Source organism: Vicugna pacos, chromosome 1, assembly GCF_048564905.1.
Source record: "Vicugna pacos chromosome 1, VicPac4, whole genome shotgun sequence".
Lineage (NCBI taxonomy): Eukaryota > Metazoa > Chordata > Mammalia > Artiodactyla > Camelidae > Vicugna > Vicugna pacos.
The window spans coordinates 81,727,992-81,748,127 of record NC_132987.1 but is presented as its reverse complement, the minus strand read 5'-3'; the positions used below and the strand labels follow the sequence as shown (position 1 = coordinate 81,748,127).

The 20,136-nt window shown below is 37.7% G+C and overlaps 1 protein-coding gene across 15 annotated transcripts in view; it reads left to right on the top strand.

The window, feature by feature from the left end:
- The window catches only part of ZPLD1 (zona pellucida like domain containing 1), a 451,025-nt gene that overhangs the window by 364,938 nt on the left and 65,951 nt on the right, over nucleotides 1-20,136 (top strand). Inside the window, exon 1 of one of the 15 annotated variants that reach the window (XM_072966189.1) lies at nucleotides 7,588-7,629. The exons of the other annotated variants lie outside the window; for them this stretch is intronic. The gene's annotated coding sequence lies outside the window, so the exon portion shown is untranslated. Of the gene's footprint in view, nucleotides 1-7,587; nucleotides 7,630-20,136 lie in introns of those variants that run through there. 15 annotated transcript variants of the gene reach the window in all.

The window sequence follows — 20,136 nt, the reverse complement described above, 5'->3', positions numbered from 1 at the left end:
TTTTAAATTTCAAAAGATATTATTGGATTCCTCCCCTTAACAATGTATCTATCAGCCTTCATGTTTATCTATGTACCTATCATCTTTATTTCTATATGTACTAATTCATTTTTGAGGATGTTATTTCTATTATTTTAATGTTCTCTTCTATTCTCTAAATTATGTTAGTTTTCTCTAGAATAACCTTTTCCTGTTCAACATGAGTTTCTTTATTTCATGTTGCAGGCTTGTCTCAAAGGTCTTGTTATGCTTTGCTGCCTAATCATATTTAAAAATAAAACAATGTAAGGTACATCATGGTTCAGTGCACAGTTGGGGCTTCTGATAGGCTTATTTTATTTTAGAGCGATTGGGCAGGTATGTGACTGATACAACTATTTACAAATATCAGAAATTGAGACTTTTTTTTCTGAGGTTCAAGAAATCCTTTAAAGAAGAGAATTGATTTTTTTGTCCAAGCAATAGCTTTCTGGGTGCCAGATGATGATAAAAAGAGGTGGGAGCTTGACTTAAAAAAATTTTTTTTATTGCAGTATAGTCAGTTTACAATGTTGCATCAATTTCTGGTGCACAGCATAGTGTTTTAGTTTCATACATACATACACATATATCCCTTTTCATATTCTTCTTCATTATAGACTACTGCAAGATATTGCATATAGTTCCCTGTGCTATATAGTAGAAACTTGTTGGGAACTTGACTTTTAATTAGTGTTCGTGTTTTTGCCTCCAAGTCTTACTCTTGTCTTGGGGTTTGAAATGCCAGTCTCTACCCTCAGCTCTCTTTTCAAGCTTACTTTCCTGGGCAGTGGCTCCTTTTCCCCATCATTTTTGTTGTACTCTTTTCCCTTTGTGATTCTTTCCTTGTGGACATAGGCTGCCCACTCAAATGCCCAAATGGCCCAGGCAGGTACTTAGGTAAAGGAGGAAGACTGGTCCCTAAAAATGAATTTTATGTGCCCTGGAAAGGAGAGATTGCTGCTACTCCATTTCAGTTATTTTATTTTATTTTATTTTATTTTATTTTATTTTATTTTATTTCTTTACAATTAACTTAGTGAATTTTCCAGAGACAAAAATGATGCACACATCTTGACTCAGGGGTTCTAGGTTCTAAACTCTAAAAGAAATTTATTATTTCTTAATGGGGGTCTTTAGGTCCTTTTACTGTCCATCAGACTCCTCCAAACTACCTTAAATGAATACAAGTTCTAGATTAAACCATGTCCTTGTCATGTACAAATAACCTCAAGCCACATCAAAAAGCAAACAAATCTTTCTTACTCAAAAAGTGTCAATGTAGAAGGCTCTGAATAATCTAAAAGGCAGTAATTTTACTTTGATTTTATAGTACAACGGCAGCATGCTTCATGTTTCTTTCTCATTTGGCCCTAGGTATAAATTTAGGGCTGAATATTGAGACATAACTCAGGGAAGGTGATTCTGCGTGGGTCTAGGTTAATGTGGTCCATTTATATAGCTTTCTGGTTCTATAACTTGATCCAAAGATAGGACCTAGTTTAATGTATTAACTGAGAATCAGATGGATGGCATATTCTTTGGTGGTGGTCACTTTTAATAGCATTTTTCTTGCCAGGTCTTTAGATAATACAACAGAAAGTTAATGATTGTATTCTCAGACAAGATCTTGAATGTCATGGTTTTCTAATGTTGACTGAAGCAAGAATTATTGAGAATTATTTGCACTGTGTGATGATGGTAGCATTGATAGCATATTGGATATTGAAAAAGTGTAAATGCGATTTGGACTTGAGGAAGGCCTCTGAAGGAATGCTTATAAATCAGGCAAAAAGGATATATAATTTGTCACACACTTGTTATATTGGCAAGTTTATCAGTTTTCAGAGTTAATGCTGAAGGGTGGCAGGATATGCTAGCCCAAAATATGACCACAGAAGTTCAGGACATGCCTCCCCCAAATATTCTGCTTTGGTATATTGATTATTTTGAGTTGTAGGTACTTAAAAAACAGCAAATTCAGGGAAAAGCTTTTTCTGATTTCCCCTTAATTGCTCAAAGACAGATTCTCTAAAAGGAACTCAATCCCCTCCTGGGGGTGGGAAGATTTCATCATTCAAGGAGGACTGACTCTCACAGAAGAAAGGACTAGAGGCTGACACCACACCCAGACAAACTTTGTCGTACCTCTAATCTGTTCTGCTAAGGGCCCATTCATCTTTGTTAAGCATCATTCACTGTCCCCTCCGAGGCCTGCGTCTCCTCTCTTTTTCACCTATTAAGATGGTATTTAAGCCTGAATTCTGAGCCACCTCTAGGAGTTATTTATATTTTTCCTCTGGGGGATCTCCTATGTATTCATGAGTTATAAATGTTAATCAGCTTGTTTGTTTTTCTCTGTTTCATTGGTCTTTTGTTATAGGGGTTCCACTGAGAACTTACAAGTGTAGTAGAAAGATTATTTTTCCTCCCCTGCAATGCCAAGGCATGACTTGATGGAGGTGGGGAATTTAATTCCCAAAAGTCTCCATGAGACTTTCCCAAGCCAGCCCAAATAAATATATTTACCATCTATATGAAAACCTTGTGATTTTCCAACAAAGATAATTTAAGCCCTAGCAATAAATACACAATAGAAGGACAGTTTACTTTCTATTCTAAGTAGATTCGAAGAGGTTCCCAGTTTCTATCCCCAGTCTGATTTCTACTCTTGAGTTCCTCTAATTTAGAAAATTTGTTAGTGCTATCTTATTATCAATGGAAATATTACATTAGTGTGTAACCACAATTTATGTTCTCAAAATCTACTGAGAATAGGGGATTTATGTTTTAAAATCTGTAAAAACAAGTCCTGAAGGTTTTAATTCAGTCAAGTCTGTCTTGATCTGGTATTTAGAGCAAACCACAGGTTTTTAAGGTGTTTGCATTACCCTAACAGTTCGACACGATGTGAGTGTTTCCATTAAGCCTGTCAGCTCCCCTTTGAGCAGGAGAAAATGAAATCAAAGTTCAACAGACAAGAAGTGCATGGTTTGCTGCTGTGGGTGTTCATGATGGATATAGATTTCCTAACAACTGATAAAGTTGTGGTGGTGTAAATTGATCACTGAAATGGGCAGAGGTACCCTCCACAGCCATCTTTTCCTTGCCACACACTGCTTAACTGGTCACTTACAGCCTTGTGCCTAGATCAATACCCCAACATGTAAGAGATTATTGGACTGATGCAAAGTGAAGCAATTTAAATGTTGGCTTAAGCTGCTAAAATTGAAAAGCGTCTCAAATAATGAACCTGTAAGCACAGTGATATCCTAGATTCCCAAGGGGAAAAAAAAGTCAGAAAGGGACCCCATGTCCTTTTTAAGTTGCAGATGAAGGAAATTTTTAGTCTCCTTAGGAAGCCATCCAGAAGGGGAAAGGATCCATTTCATACATGCTTCTCTTTTGTGTGCTGATCTATTTTGACTTCCTTAACTTGTTTTACACAAGAGCTGACCTGTGATTTGTGTGTTCGTGTGTGTGTGTGTGTGAGAGAAAAAATCTTATGGAGTCTGCTTTCCAAACTTAAGTGCTGCTCCTAAATACATTAGACTTGCAGAAAGTTTTTTGAAGTACTTCAAAGGCTTCTCTAATCTAGACTAAAGGTGTATTCAATTCACTTAACTCTGTCCAAACTTGTTTCACACTAGGGGCAAGGAGAGGAAACTTAATCTGCAGATGCCAAGGAGCAAGTATATATTTTGGAAAAATTTGCTTGGGTATTGTGAGACAGTAGTTTCCGAAAAGGGCCACAATCATGTCTCCTGTCCCACATTCCCTTCTTGGACGCTCCTCCGGTCAGGAGATGGGTGTTAATATTCCTTCCTCTTGATTCTGGGTGAACTTGTGACTACAACAGAGATGATGTATTGAAGCTAGTTGTAAAAAGTGATGTGGCTTCTGCTTAGTTCTCTTGGGGCACTTACTCTTAGAACATAGTCATCGTGCTGGAGGAAATTCAAGCAACTTCATGGACAAGTCCCCTGGAGAGGAATGAACAGCCTGAAAGTTCTCACCAGCTCTGTGCAAGCCGCTGTGCAGTTTGAGGAAGTTGATTCTTAGTTCCAGCTGAGCCCGTGCCCTGCTCCCCGCACCAGTTCACTGTCATGCGGCACAGCAGTGGCCGTCCCCGTGGAGCGCAGTGCAGACTGCAGATGTGTGCACACAGTAAATGATTGTCGTACTTTTGAATGGTGGAGGGCTTCGTTAGGTAGCAGAGGGTCTCTGTATCAGGAGATCATACTTAACCTTGTGGGGAACCTAAATTTGGCAGTTTCTTTCCTCTGTAACAAGTTGGGAAGCTTCGGTCTGCAGGCTAAATTATGGCTCAAAGCTAAGCATGGTTTCTACATTTTTAAAGTATTATTGAAAAGAAGAACCTCAACAAACAAGCAAACAAACAAAAACACGAAGAATATGTGACAGAGACTATATGGGGCCTGCAAACACTGAAATATTTACTGACACTTTACAGAAAAAGTTTGCTGACTTCTGGTTTGTAATAATCCATCTTCTCTCAGGTGCTTAGCATGGATTCGTGCCACTGGTTTTGTGTAGGAAGAAAAACTTGGCAACAATAGAAACTCTCAGAAATCTTTCTCTAAGGAGGCTACCATAGCTGTCTTCCCACAACTAACTTAAACTTCAAAAGCAGCTGTATATTTTCTTGAGTGTCCTCATGCAAATGTGTTGATTTCCCCCTTGAGATACAATAGACCATAATTTAGGAAAATATATTTGAGGTGTTATATACCTCAGAATGGTAAATCATTGAGCAATTTTTGGAAAACATTTGCTGGAGATCTGGAAATAGACATGCTACCTTCATCTCTCGCCCTTCAAACACATGCATCTGGTATATCTCTAATTTCTTACCTGAGGCTGAAATAATACAAATTTGAGGGGAAGGATATTTGTATACATTTGTATCATATATTATGATTATATTTTGGAACTGAAGTTTTCTAAGACCAAAATTGAACTAGAAAATGTGAACACATAACACCAAAAACTTTAGCATTTCTTTCTTAGATGACTGAATTGATAAATTAAAACACCATATCAAAGTCAGCTACCAGCCCAGAACGTTGCTAAGCAGCTGTGCTCTTCCGTGGGCTCCAGGTGCCAGTAAAATTCCAGGATCTGGCTGAAAAGTAGTTGCTCTTATATTAGACAGACATTTTTATCATATCGCTAATTTCAGAGTCAGTGATTGCTGACATCCAGACTTTCACCAGTTTACTCTGAGGAATAAGAGAGTATTTTAGTACAATAGTACTTGGTATGAGACAGGAAAATAATGTTAGTTTAGAATTTCGAATGCTACCTACTCTTCTCCATTGATTGGGGGTGGCAGGTGGGGAGCAGGTGTGTGAACAAGTGGATGTGGCAGAAATCTTCCTTCCCTTACAAACAGGAAGGTAGATTCATACACATGCATGGCATCTGTTCTGTGTATTTTGTTGTAATTGTTGTTTTGCTAAGACTACTTACTATGTTTGAAAGCTAGAGATTTGAGCTGGTAAAATTTTTTAATTAGAAATATCTTTGGCATTTAAATGGCCATCACTTTGCCATTTGCCAATGAAATGTGTCAATAGAAAACCATAAATATCAAAGAAATGATTTTTACAATTAGCATACTCTTAAGTGCTGGCTCACTCTGTCCTTTTCCAGGGGGTCTTGGTGATTTTTTAGAGAAAATAATATAATGCAGGTCTTACGAGGCTGCATGTAAGCCCTTCATAGGTTGGAAATTGCTGTGGAGCTTTAATTTTTTTTAATATGTTTTCAGCGAAAGATAAAATTGATGTGATGACATAAAGAAGCAAAAGAAGTAACAACCTTTCAAAGAGATTCAACATAATTGTTACAAAGTGAAAAACCTTTTAGAACCCCCATACATTTCAGCTAGAATTGTGTTGTTTTCCATTACGGTTTTTATAGAGCTTCTGTAATATTGGTTCATAAAATGTGTGTCTGCAGAAATTATCTGCGGAAGTTGGAGGTAGAAAAGACCTGCTGGGGCATCTATTTCATTTACAAGCCATCAATAACTAATGTAAGACACAACAATAATGCAGCATTAAGGTTTTACGTTTAAATACAGAAGTCAGGAAATGCAAAAATCAAGGATCTCATAATAACATCAAACACCCACAGTGCACAGATAAAATATTTTTGATTGCTAATTATACTGTTAAGTGTTATACCTTAAAATGAAGTACATGAAATATGAACAGGCTAATGTTCCCTTGAGATACTTAACTTGCATTTCCTGGCTTTTATGTTTAAATTGGAAACTTTAAAATTTCATACACATAGATTTTTGTTTTCCATTTCCTTCCTTTATTTTTGAAGAAAATGAAAAATACAAAAGTTGTCCATTGATCACTTATGTTGTTAACAGTGGTAAGAGTTACCCTCAGCCTCCATAGAGGTTTCTGAAGTGATTTTAAAATTAGACTGGTAAAATTAACCAGAATCATGGCCACAGTCCTCAGGATGTGGTCTTCTGTGTCTCTGAGTGTGGGTCTGATGTTGTGGTTTGACCCTTTCATTTAAACATGGAGCTGCTTTCCCTAAACAAATTGACTCTGTGCCACATTTGTAGATTTCTAAGTTTTACAAAGTACAATTTGAAAAGGAATATGAGTATTTACATGTCCAAATCTGATAAATTTTGATTTGAGGGAGGCTTTTTAAGAGGGTAGATTCTCCCTTTGAAAACACAGCTTTTCATATGGCTAATTAAAAGGGAGCGGAGAGATAAAGACCTATCCATGCAGAGCACAGCAGTAGGAAAAATACATGGGCTGTGAGATCAGAAACTGAATATAAACTTAAATCAGAGAATTGGTGATGGAAAAGACATCAGTGGGTAATGAAAATAAGGACTTAGGAAGTAGGTAACAGCCTTAATTGATATTCTGCTGTTTATGATGTAAACTCCAAACGCCTAATATTGTAAAGTCCTCTGCAGTTTACCTCCAGCTTGCCTCTTGTGTTAGGCAGGTCACAGACCCCCAAAGATGTCCACGTCCTAATCCCCAGAACCTGTGGCAATGTTGCTGTACATAGTACATAGCAAAAGAGATTTTGCCGATGTGGTTCAGGATCTTAGGGTCAAGTTAAGTTTCTAAGATGGGGTGATTATTCTAAGATGGGCCCAAGGTAATCACTTAAGTCCCTACAGGGGACAAAGGGAGGCAGGAGAGCCAGAGAAGGGTGCACACAATTGAAGCAGAGATTGAAGTTATAAAATTGCTGGCTTTGAAGCTGGAAAGTGGCCACAGGCCCAGGAATGCAAGTGGCCTCCAGAGGCTGGAAAAGCAAGGAATGGATTCTCCCCTAGAATCTCCAGAAAGAAGGCAGCCCCTACTGACAGCTTGATTTTAGCCCTGTAAGAACTATTCTGGTCTTATGACCTCTAGAATTGTAAGATAATAAATTTGTGTTGTTTTTAAGTCACTAATTTTGTGGTAGTTTGTTACAACATCAATAAGGAAACTAATATACCTCTACATACTCATAATGACGATAACATATTACTTTGTCTCCAAGCTGCCATCTGTTGTAAGACATGAAACTAATCTCATGAGAGACTTGGAGGTGGGTACAAAACAAACATTTGTTTCACGAGTTAACAATAGTTTATATTAATCAATGTAATACCAAAGATGGTCTTTCTTTAATATGACAAACTTAAAATTTTTTAATTTTTAATTTAAAAAAATTATAATTAAAAAAATTTGGAGGGGTAGGTAATTAGGTTTATTTATTCATTTAGTTTTTAAAGGAAGCACTGGGGATTGAACCCAGGACCTTGTGCAGGCTAAGCATGAGCTCTACCGCTGAGCGGTACTCTCTGCCATTGACAATCAAACTTGAACCCAAGTTTTCCTTACAATCAGAATCTAAAGATTCTTCTGATTTTCTTCAGGGTATTGGAAATTGTGTAGTTTCATCCTGACGCACTGCCTTTCATAAGACACACTCACAATTTCTTTAGAGATAGACATTGTCATTTTGAGGTGTTCTGTTTGCATTTGCTTCTTGTTGATTTATAGTTCTTTTTTTTTCTTTAATTGAATTACATGTTGTTGGAAGTTTAATAACTTCTCTTGAAAACCTAGTAGAAGCATTTGTCAGGCAGATGTTGGTGCCCCAGAGATAGTCCTCATGGTGCACAAATCAGCCATGCAATGCTTCACTGCCTTTAAAAGTCTTATGATTTATTTTCAAACACTGGCAATGTCTTCTGTCTCTAATTGCATTACCTGGATGTGACAGACAATCTTCTGCATGCTCAAGCTGCTTTGTAGTAAAATCTTTTTTGAAGACATTTAAGTGACAATTAGAGATCCATATTTCAGTGAAAATTCAATTGCATATAATGCTACAAACGCAAGGAACTCAAATGTGTTAATGAACAAACACCTTCTGGGCAGACTAGTTTCCTATACTTGAGACAAAACAATTGGGTTGCATGTTACTCCTCTGCCTTTCTGCTGAAAAGATTATTTTATATTGATTATTTGACATAGTTGATTTTTAGAGAAATCAAACAAAAAAACTTGCCCATTTGTGATCCAAGAAATATGGTAATAATATGAATAGCTAACACAGCAGAGTCCAGATGAGGAGACTGAGGCTGGGAGGAAATAACTTCCCCAAGATCACAGGGTTTGCAGGTAGCAGAGATGGCATTCAGATGGAGTGGTACCAGCTATCTCTCTAAAGCCTGGGCTTTTAACCACCGCACCTCTTCCCTCTTCCCTGTTCTCACAACCTGTACTAAACTTCTTAGTGATTCATGAACATGTGGTCCTCTTTCCAGCCTCTGTGTGTTTGGGCATGTGGTCTCCACATCTCCACTTGGCAACTCCTCTAAGCAGAGTGATTAGGGAAATGTTCTTTAGGTTCAAGGGACTTGTGTCCTGCCCCCATCACTTACTAACTAGAGCTCAGGGGCCTCATTTCTAAGATGACTTAGTTCATAGCTCATAGGTTCTCAGTGAGAAGTAAGTGATAATACAGATAACATGTTTAGCAACAATGCCAGGGACATAAGAAATTATAATTAATGAGAAGGATGAGAGAAAGAAAATAAGAATGACGCATATGTTAATGTAACTTTCTTTCCGACAACTTCTACCATTTCTCACAGCATAAAATTTTTAGACCCTTCAGTTCAATTATAGTTGGAAAATGTTTTGACCATCAACTCCGTGCTAGTTATATTATCATCGAGGGAATCAATGGTGTTATAAGAAATGTAAAGATGCTTTGTAATGGGGAGAGCCCCTATGTGCTGTCGAAGAAAAACAGAGCCAGACACTAGTTAAAGGTGATAAAGACAGAATTTGTTCTGTATCATCGCAAGAGGGGAAAAGAGAGTTCAGTGTGGAATGGAGCTCAGTTCCTAACACAATAAGGACAGTGAGGATTTGCAGCCAAAGAGCAGAGTGATGGGGGCAGTGGATACAGTGGATGGAGCATTACTCAGAGGAGACATGAAGGATTGGAGGATTTTTGCTAAACCAATTCAGTAAGATTCTTGCTGAAGGGAAGATGATCAAAGTGAGGGGTAAGAACTTGATCAGATATCAAGGGCGATGAGACATCAAGGATACAGGAATGGATACACTCACTAAAACTAAGTTTAGCAGGGATGAACATGGAAGGCCAAGGTCAAGTCCTTGTAAAGGAAAAGGCTCAGAGAAGCCTAACTAAATTTTGGTCAAGGAGAGAGTCTTTGTCTGGGGGAATCAATGGTCAACTGTGAGGGAAGGTCCTCTTTTTATCTCAGTAATCTCTTTCCTCTTAACTGCTTTAGTTAATATAATATTTGTTGGCAGACCTTTACTGGGTAGACTTATGTAAGGCCCTTTCTTTGCAAGTGAATGGTGCTTGGGGAAGGAGGGTTGAAAGGAAACACTCTAATCAATGTGTCAATCAGTCTTGCCCTGATGCTGAAAAATAATCAAGTACCTCTCTCAGTTGTAACTTGGAAGTGAGTAGGCGAGCTCTGATGAAATATTTTAAGGATTAAAATTCTCAGATTTGAAAAGCAGGGATATTTGGTCTTTGTTGTGTAGGTCCTTCTATTCTGTCCCAAAAGGTGCATTTCTCATCTCGGGCAGTGCAATTGCAGGGAGCCCGTGTGAGTTAGTGCTCCTTGTTGTCGGGTGAATCTAGAAGATGACATTATCCACTACCTGTTCTGGATACTCTCTCTCTCACATGTCCCTGATCTGAGTCTGCCCTGGATCTCAATGAAATTATAGCATTTTTTTAAACTGAAGAATCTTAAATGACTTTGTATTTTGTTTTTATAGGGTAGGCTGTCCCTTTCACTAAACACCTTTCACTAAACACACTAAAATTTTAAACTAATTTAAAATTAAACATTTTAAATTCTCACATTTACCGATGACAACATTTCCTCTGAGGTATTTGTAAAAACCTTTACTTGTTCCAAAGATATGGTAAACTAAATGTCTCTTTAGAAGCATTTTCTGCATGCTGAGTTAATGGTGACAGATCACTTTCACTTTGGAAATAAATGTGTGTGTGAGTGCACACACATACGCTACATGGACGGAGACAAGCAGATCCAGCAGGAGCAAAGAGGGGTAGTTAGATGCCATTTAAATAAAAACTTTGACTTTACTTACTTATTTTTAAAGTAAAAGTAGATTTATTCAGAGAGATGCACACTCCATAGATAGAGTACGGGCAATCTCAGAAGACAAGGGAGAGAGCAACCTAAAAGCTTTGATTTTAGAAGAAAATTGGAAATTGTAGACAAATCTCAAAGAAGGGAACAAATTTTAGAAACTTGGGAGAAACCACTATTTTCACTATTCTCTGACCTTTGGTATATTATTTATCTAGTGGGTTGCAGCGCCCTTTGATATTTGACAAAGGTCAGATTCACATACCATATTTGAATAATGTAGGCAGCAGGGGTCTGGAGAATTACCATACTTAAACTAGGAAGTGTGATTTCCCAACCCGGTCTCATTTCTGCCCCTGATTTGTTGTTTGACCTGAGGTGAGTCATTCTCATCTTTGTCTGTCAATGGTGATAATAAGATCTCTTCTTTCCCTTTCTAATGTAGATGTGAAGAATTCAAAAATCTGCTAACTGACCTTTCCCCTTCATACACTGCCTCCTGAAAATGCCTGTATACCACCTTCCTCAAACACTGCTTTGCACCCGACCCCCTTGTTCAGAAATCCCGGGATCTTCCCCGTGTGACGGTATCCAAAGACCTCCCCATTTTAACCCCCAGCAATCGCTGGTCACCTTCAATGTGCTAGATATTGTACTGTGCACTTTTAATTTTTTCTCTTAGTCTTCATGACATCATGAACATAGCTATGACTGCTCACACCCTTTTAAATATGAAGAAAATCTTCAATAGCACAATTGGCTTTTGCTCTTTCCACATGCATATTCATGCTGTTGCTACTTAGCTTGTACCTTTACACACACACACACACACACAGAAATACGTGTGTGTGATCTTTTAGTTAGAACTTGGGGAGGGTATAGCTCAAGTGGTAGAGCACATGCCTCGTATGTATGAGGTCCTGGGTTCAATTTCCAGCACCTCCTCTAAAAATAAATAAATACATAAATAAACCTAATTACCTTCCTCCCCTCCCCCCCCAAAAAAATAAAAAATAAAAAAAAAAAGAACTTTATGCCCTACCTGCTTTCAAAAAGGATGCGAGGTGGACAATAAAATTTATGGGTACAACACCACCACTGCATTAGAAATAGAGAAAATAAGAACTATGTAAAGGAAGAGGAAACTAGCCTTTTAATTCTAGAATGTTCCCCCAAACCATTTACTCATGGTATCTGTGCTGCCACCATGCCAAGCCCCTTGCGTGGACTGCAGCAATGGCCACCTGTCTGTATTCCCACTCTACTCTTAGCCTGTACAATTCAAGTTCCATACAGAGGGTAGAGAGATTATTTTAAAGTACACACCATGGTATCTGCCTAAAATACTCTGCTGGTTCCCATTATATTTAGGAGACAATGTCACTGCTGTGACCTTCAGGGCTATATGTGATCTGGGTCACGTTCATGTCTCAGTCTTCATCTTCCCATCCTCACCTACTTCACTTCAATTGTTGGTGGCCTTCTTAGAATAGTACATCCTGCTCAGGGTGTTTTCTTTTGTTGTGACCCAACCCTGGTGTGTTCTAACCCCAGATCTTCCTGTGAATAGCCTCGTCTCATCATTCGGATATTAGCTCCTGGTTTACTAGTTCTAGGTCAGGATATGTAGGTATACACCATCCTTTTTTTTAATGGCTGCATAGTATTTATCATATGATTACAGCTTAACTCAGTTAACCTGTCCTCTGCCAGTATGCATTCATTTATTCAGGTTCTGCTCAGCATTTTCCAACTACAAAAAGAAAAATAAAAGGTACAGTATAATTAACATATACGTATCAACACACTCAAAGGAGATCATTTATAGGAATAATTGCCTTAATTGGAGTTACTGGATCAAAGGAAGTGAGATGATTATTTCTGATAAATTTTGCCAACCCAGAGAGTTTAATTTAATTCAATTTTTTCAAGCTTTATTGAGATAAAATTGACAAATAAAATTGTATTTATTTAACTTGATAGTTCAATACATGTATGTATTGTGAAATAATTATCTCAATCAAGTTAATTAACATAATTAACATATCCATCACCTCACGTATTTTTTTTGGAGTGCTGAAGATCTATTTTCTTAACATATTTCAAGTACACAATATAATGTTATTAACTGTAGTCATCATGCTGTATATTGAATCCCCAGAACTTCTTATTCATCTTATAAGTGAAAGTTTGTAACTTTGACCAGCATTTCCCCATTTTCCACACTCAGCCCTTGGTAACCACTGTTCTACTCAGTTTAATTTTAAAACATAATTCAGTAAAGGACATTTTTATAGGCTAAGCTAAGATCCTCCTAACATGTAGCTTTATGAAGCTCTAACTTGACCCAAGGATAGAACTTAGAAAGCCTTCAGGAGTGGTTGTCTTAAATGCTTTTCCTTGAAGTGCACTTTTCTTAGCAAGTCTTTAGATACCAGTTATTTTCTGAACACAGCATCCTGCATTCCCTGTTTCTAACTAAAGGATGAGCCAGAGCCTTAGTGGTTCTGGAATAAAAGCAAGAGGTGACCTCCTGTTATGCACATTGGAAATCCTGAGCTGTATTTTTGCCTGGATGGAGGGTCCTAAGCTTCTCTCTGGGGATGAGCCAGGGGGCTCCTTTTACCCACCCACCCTCTGCCTTCTCTGTGTTCAGAAGGACTAGCATCGAATTCATCTCCTCACGTTTCTTGTGACTACACCCAACATTGCAGTTTTTCCTTTTTCTTCATTCTTCCCACACTTACTTGCTACACTATTTACTTGGTCCTAAAAATATGCTATACCTTATGATTTATTATTTTCCTCTTGGGTTGTGTGGTGCACAGGGCAGAGATGTTGCCATACCTCTCTTCTTCTTTCCAAACCTTGTTTGGCAACTCAAACATTCCAACACAAAAAGCAGGAATGATTATGTTACTGACTGCCCATGACAGCTGACAGGGTCTGGACCTCTCACCAGTGCCCCTTTGGCCTATGATACACCCTGAGCAGGAGCTGACCTTGGGTGTGGAATATTTTTCCTTCCATATGAACTTCATGGCAAGGTGATCTTGACTTCATTAACCAATTGAACCCATGACTGAACACTTCTAGGGAAAATTTTCCATTACAACTCATTGTTAAGCTGATTCTAAGAGGAAAACAAACTATAGCCCTGCAGTTAAAAAAGCATCAAAAAGTTGCCAGTGAGGGGAAATTGGGGTTATATAGTCAGTCTGTCTGCCGTGTCAGCTGAAGTCCGCTTCCTCCATAATGAGCTATGCAGTGATCCATTTATGTATGATCTATATCTACTGCAAAAGACTGCTGAAATTAAAGTTCCCGATGCGGTCATTATTGATGTTTCCATGTCCTGGCAGAGTAACATTTGACAGGCTTGCACAATTTTATGCTTTTGCTGCTGCAAAACTAAGCATCTCAATAGTTGTGTATGAAGTGCGTACACTACTAGGAAGCTTTTGGTCTGATCTTTTCTGGAAGCTTTGCATATGATGGACACTCAGTCCATTTAATTGATAGGTTATCTTTGCAAGATACATACCTTAAAAGGCTGTAGGTTCTCCTTTTGGCCTGTTCCTAGGAAGAGAGCATTGACTGTATCTAGTGCTCTTTGAAATGAGGTATTAAGAGATTTAGGTACCACGAGTCATGACATTACCAAAACGATTTGATTTTGCCTACCTTTTAATTTATCAGGTTAAGCCTTTGATGTTTATAACTATGGTCTTGTTACTCTTTGTTATGAAGAGATAGCCACTGTGTAGAAGGCTTAGCACAGATTTGATGTAGCCCCTTGTTTATTAGTGACTAGAATTATTTAAGTTCTCATGCTCTTGCTACTCAATATTTGACATACAATCTGTAGTAAAGGGGTAAAAAATGTAATTATTCAGGTGATTTAGACTCTGCAAACCTTTTTGTCTCATTTTAAGTTTTGAAATGTAGATCTTTTGAAACCAGTGTTATCCAGAGTCACTTAATAAACTAAGATTATACCCATAATAAATGTGTTGTAAGCAAAGGCAATTTATTTTTCCGGGCATTTGGTTGCTTCTCTTAGAGGCTCTTAAACCAAGAGTCCTTTTTAGAAGTAAAAACTATTGTATGTAATTTTTAAATCCTCAGTATATTGTGATATTTCTTGTAACTCCATAAATGCTTTATAGTGAACTTAGTTTTTAAAATCTTTACAAATGCTTTTTTCTTTTTCTTTTCTTTTCTTTTTTTTGCTTAAGTATTTTACTGCTTTTTAAAATATCTGTCTCTGAGGTCCATTATAAAATTCTTTAAATTATTTAAATATCTCTTCTTCTACCATTCGTTCATTCAGTTCACATTTATTGACCACTAACTTTTCCTTGTATAATATGAAAACGTGCCTGCAATTAAATCTTTGCTTGGGATGGTACCAATGCTTGAACATCAAGTAAACATTTTTAGAATTATAGTATTTATATATTGGTACATCAAATAAGATGCTGTGTAATGGTACAAAAACTGAGTATTCCTAATCAGGGAATGTTGGAACTAGAATAAAGTCTAAGTGAGTATCGAGGGAACTTTGCTAAATCCAGGTGTTGTGTAAAGCAATTCATACAACACTGCAGACTGAAAAAACTCTGTGCAGAATTGTTCATTTGGTACCCCCCACTTCCTGAGGCAATAGAATATTGGATAATTATGAGCAAGCTTCTTTAATGCCCTGTCTCTATTCAAGCGAAGACTCAGAAGTGAAGGACATATCAAGCTATTTCCATCAGGTTGGGTTGTGTGCAGGTGATGTCTTTATCCTGCACTGATAAATGTGAAACACATGAGTGAGTTTTAATCGTGATCCTCATATTGATTAAAGTTGTGACTGTGAGTTGGTGATAAATTGGAAACAATTAGCATTTTAACCTTTTCTTATGGGAAATTTCAAACATATACATAATACTGGAATAGTATAATGAACCCCTCCCTCAGCTTAAAATATTATCAATATTTAGCTATTCTTATTTTATCTTTGCTTCTACCTGCTCCCCACACAAACTCAGTTATTAGTAGTAGTGGTATTTATAGTTCTTTTTGTGAGATATTTAGAGATGTTGAAATGCACAAATCTTAGCTGTACAGTTTTCACAATTAAGTACACCTTTGTACCTCCACCTATACCATGATCAGCAGTGGGATTTGTATTTATTCTTGTAGCTACTAAAAATTCTGTAGGTACCCATATGGAAGAGAGGGAAATTCTCCTTCTATCTTCTCCCTGATGCTCAGACCTGACAGGTGGGCCTTATACATGGGCTTAAAGGGCATTAGGTGCATGAACTTTTGCTTCCAAGCTAAAGCTTCTTAATATTCTTCTCAATTAATAGGTTTTTGAAATTTCCTCCCCCTTGTGCTTCCCGAAGGTACGAGGAAGAGGAGATAGCTCTCGTGAACTGGAGGAGGGAGAAGCAAGGGAGGAATCTGTTAAGTCCCATGTTAATAGTCATGTTTTTTTCTTTGTTAGGAAACTGGTTGAACTTAAAGTCAAGTGATTTATCTCAGGCTTTTCCCTAAGTGAGAAAATACTTATTTTTTCCTTTGATCTCTTGTTTTTGAGCTATGAATTAGTAGCTTTATCCTACTTTAATATTTCTATAACCTCTTAATGAATCAGGAAGTTGATAGAATTCTAGCTTATTCCAGTATGTCTTAGCTGTGGTTGTTGAAGTTACATCAGTGTGGTTGAGTAGAGGGTGAGACACAGTAGAATCTCTGAGTCATGTTAGAGGCTATAAGCAGCAGTGTGGCTTGAAATTGTTCTGCTCTTTCCATGTTTCCTCCTGGCTTTGTTCAGCTCAAGCCTTTCAAAATACAATCACTGCTGATGAGTAAGCACTTAATTCTACGTATCGGAAATACTCACCGGATTTCTTTCCTCTTTTGGCATTGGAAATGATAAGCCAACACGGAAATATTTTTACAATGAAGTCAGAATTCTTCACTTGTTGCCAGGATATAGTTGCTTATTCATAGTCAGTGACTATTTGCAAAACTGATCGTTACAATTCTGCACAAAACTGCCTGTATTTCTGTGTCACTGTTGAATAATCAAAATCCAGAGCTTCAATAAGGTTGCTCCTCATTTACAAGGTTAATTCCTCCAATAATGATGTCTGCATTCTCACACACATTTCAGAGCTGAAAACTTATTGCATAGGGCACAAACTCATTGCATATGCAGTGTGAATAACCTTATTAAGAATGCAGCAAGAGGATATACATTACTGTTCCGCTGGGTCAGAAGGGTAAATACAACAAGAAAATGAGGCATTTACCACTAAGTAGTCCAACTGATTTATTTTACTCAGCCTTTTTCATTTTGAGCCTTCTGAAGCACAGACTGCTTGGATACTCTGCCCTCACATAGGCATTCAGTTAGAAATTCTAAATTTTAGAGGGTGTGAACTGTCCTGGAGAACAAAGCCAGGACAATGTGTGTTAACCCAAGTTAAAATCAAGATAATATTTCATGTAAGTGTGAGTTGATAGTAAATCTGCTCTTGTGCTCCAGGGGTTTTTGTTAGGATTCAATATATAACATGATGAAGAATTTCTCCCTGCCATTATGAACAAAATTCAACTGATCTAGATCTAAGCAGTGACACAGCTCTAAGTAGAGGCCAGAGCCAAGACAGAGCAGGATTTGCTAACCCTTCAGCTATTTCCTATATATGGTCTATATTTATAGTTCAACTCAAAGTGTTTTGATAGAAGAAAGTTGCTTTCTAGTTTTCTGCCTAGAGACAGCACCCGATACAGCAGCCAGTGGGAAGAACTCTGCCAGCCAAGGGGTCTTCTGAGACATGAGATCGCATTTTATATAACAGAAATCATCATATCAAAGCTTTAACATTCTCAGGGCCTTTCCCCCAAGGGCCACTTAGCTTAAGGATATACTTTTCCTAGTCCTTCAAACAACAAAATATTTTCAGGTATTTTTAGGAAAGTTTCAGTATCTTTCAAGCTGGTGACACCTGCTGTAATATTTATTTACCTGACAATGATAATGATTATAGGTGACTATTTTCTGTATTATAAATATTATAACTGGAGTAGACTCATGAGAAAAGCATTTAGTGTTATCATGATCCCCAAGTAACTGTCATGCTTATTTATTTTACAATCTGTGTAATATGTACATTCCTCTAAATAAATAGCTTGTTGAGGCCTACTCATTTGGTTCATTGTCTAGTTTGTGGGGAGAGGATGGAGTACATCCCTTTATTTCACTCAGTTCCCTGAAGATCAATTTTAGCTTACCTGATCTTATTCACACTTATCTAAAGAGAAAGATGGTTTCTCAGTTTTTGTTGTTACAAATCTCTGCCTCATGGAAGCAGAATGTTGACTTTACTTACTGAAATTTTAGATTAAATCAGGTAGCCATGTTGACTATGAATAGCAGTAAGCGAAGAAAAATAACTAACAGAAGACCTGGGGGGTAGTGTGGTAAAAGGAACAGGAACTTAAGATTTTGGACCAGATGCACATCTTCCAGAGTCTGTGGATTCAAATCTATAAATGTAGAATGTGTTAAATAATTTAAAATCTAAAGTGATTTTCATCGATGCATCATGTCTTTATTCACTGGAGACCAAGTGCAGCTGACCCTTGAACAAAGCAGGAGTCATGGGTGCCCTCCCTCCACTCAGTTGTAGATCCACCTGTCATTTATAGTTGACCCTCTTTATATGTGGTTTGGTTCCCTGTATCCAAGATTCTGCATCTGCAGATTCAAGCAACCACAGATTATGTAGTACTACAGTATATATTATTGAAAAAAATCTGAGTATAAATGGACCCCAATAGTTCAAACCCATGTTGTTCAAGGATCAACTGTAATATGATTCACTCCACATGACTTTTGTGGTGCTGAATTCTGTTCTAAACTTTTACTAGCCTGCCCCATTCAGTGTCAGGTTTTGCAGCAGAACAGCTATTCCCAGTTCTGAATATATTTTTTTAAAGCCTGAACTGTTGGTGAAAAAAAACTTTTCTTTCTTAGCTTGTTCAGCTCCTTTAAAAGAGGTCTGATTTGGGAGTGAGGAGGTGTGAGCTCCCTTCCTTGCCTTGGTGCCAACCATGGTGAAGTTGGGTACATAGTGCCTTTGGGCCTTGGTTTTCTCTATGTCAAATGAAAAAATTGGGAAAATAATTTTTAAGATTACTTACAGAACTAAATTTCTCTACTCCACACCTGTTAAAAAACTATTTTAATCTTTATTAATTAAACAGTACTCTTTAATGATGAAAATACAAGAAGTGAGTTCTAGAAATGTAAGTCTGTGATGAAATCTGGAAAAAGCACCTAGTTCCCTAACATCCACGGTTTGCTTTCATAATTAGTGTCATTAGGGCTGGCAGTCATGGAATTGGACATCACGATCTCCCTTCTAGATAGAACTTACAGTTAGAGGGTCTCCTTCAGTGGCAGCACCTCAGAAACCACCTCGGTGTTGGATCTGAGGCCAGTCTTCCCAGGTGCTCCTCTGTACCTTCCTGAGAGAACTCTCCAAAGGATTGTCTTTGCTCCAGAGCTCCCCAACAGGTTACCTGAGACTTTTGCAGGTTGGCAGCATCCTGATGCTTTCTGTGCCCATTTTGGCTTTCTCCCTCCATCCATTTCATGAGTGTTGGCTCTGTGTTGTGTCTGAAAGCTACTCCTGCTCACCTCTGTTCTTCCTCTTCGGTCTTTCACGGGCACTGCCCACCCCTCACTCCCCATCCCTAGGGGACCTCTTGCTCTCCTCACTTCATCTCAACACCTCTGCCCAGAGGGTCTGAACTGAACCATCAGGGAGTCCATGCCAAGCTAGAAGTAAAAAAAGATATACTGAAAGATACATTTTCAGGTTTATTTGAAAAAGGCCTTTTTGGTTACATTTCTTCTATCCTTTTTATTTTCTCTCATGGAATTAAATGCTTTTGAAACTGGTTAGGGCTTAGACAATGTAATTTCAGCCTTTTGATTTTTGACTGATGAAGAATGAGAGAGCTATGAAGTAACTTGTTCAAGGTCATAATTGGACTAATTAGCAACATGACATTTTTGACTCTGTTTCTGTAAAGAGGTGATCAAGCCAGACAAAGACTCCCCAGTTGCTCTGACCAAGCCTCTTACCCTAACAGTTTATTATAATTCATGTGGCTGTTCAACTGCATATTCCAAGCTTGATCAGTAAGTAGTAGTTGGTCCTACTTGGTGATGCCTTTCTGTATGGCATTATATGTTGTATAATATGTAAATTATATAATGTATAATTGTATGTATAATGTAGTGATATTGATATTTATGATATCACTATGGTTCCAAATCTTATGTGTCAGTTTTATTTATTCGGAGATAAGAGCCTTACATAGAGGAGAAAATGTTTGAGTTATGGCGCTGTTTTTCCCAAGCT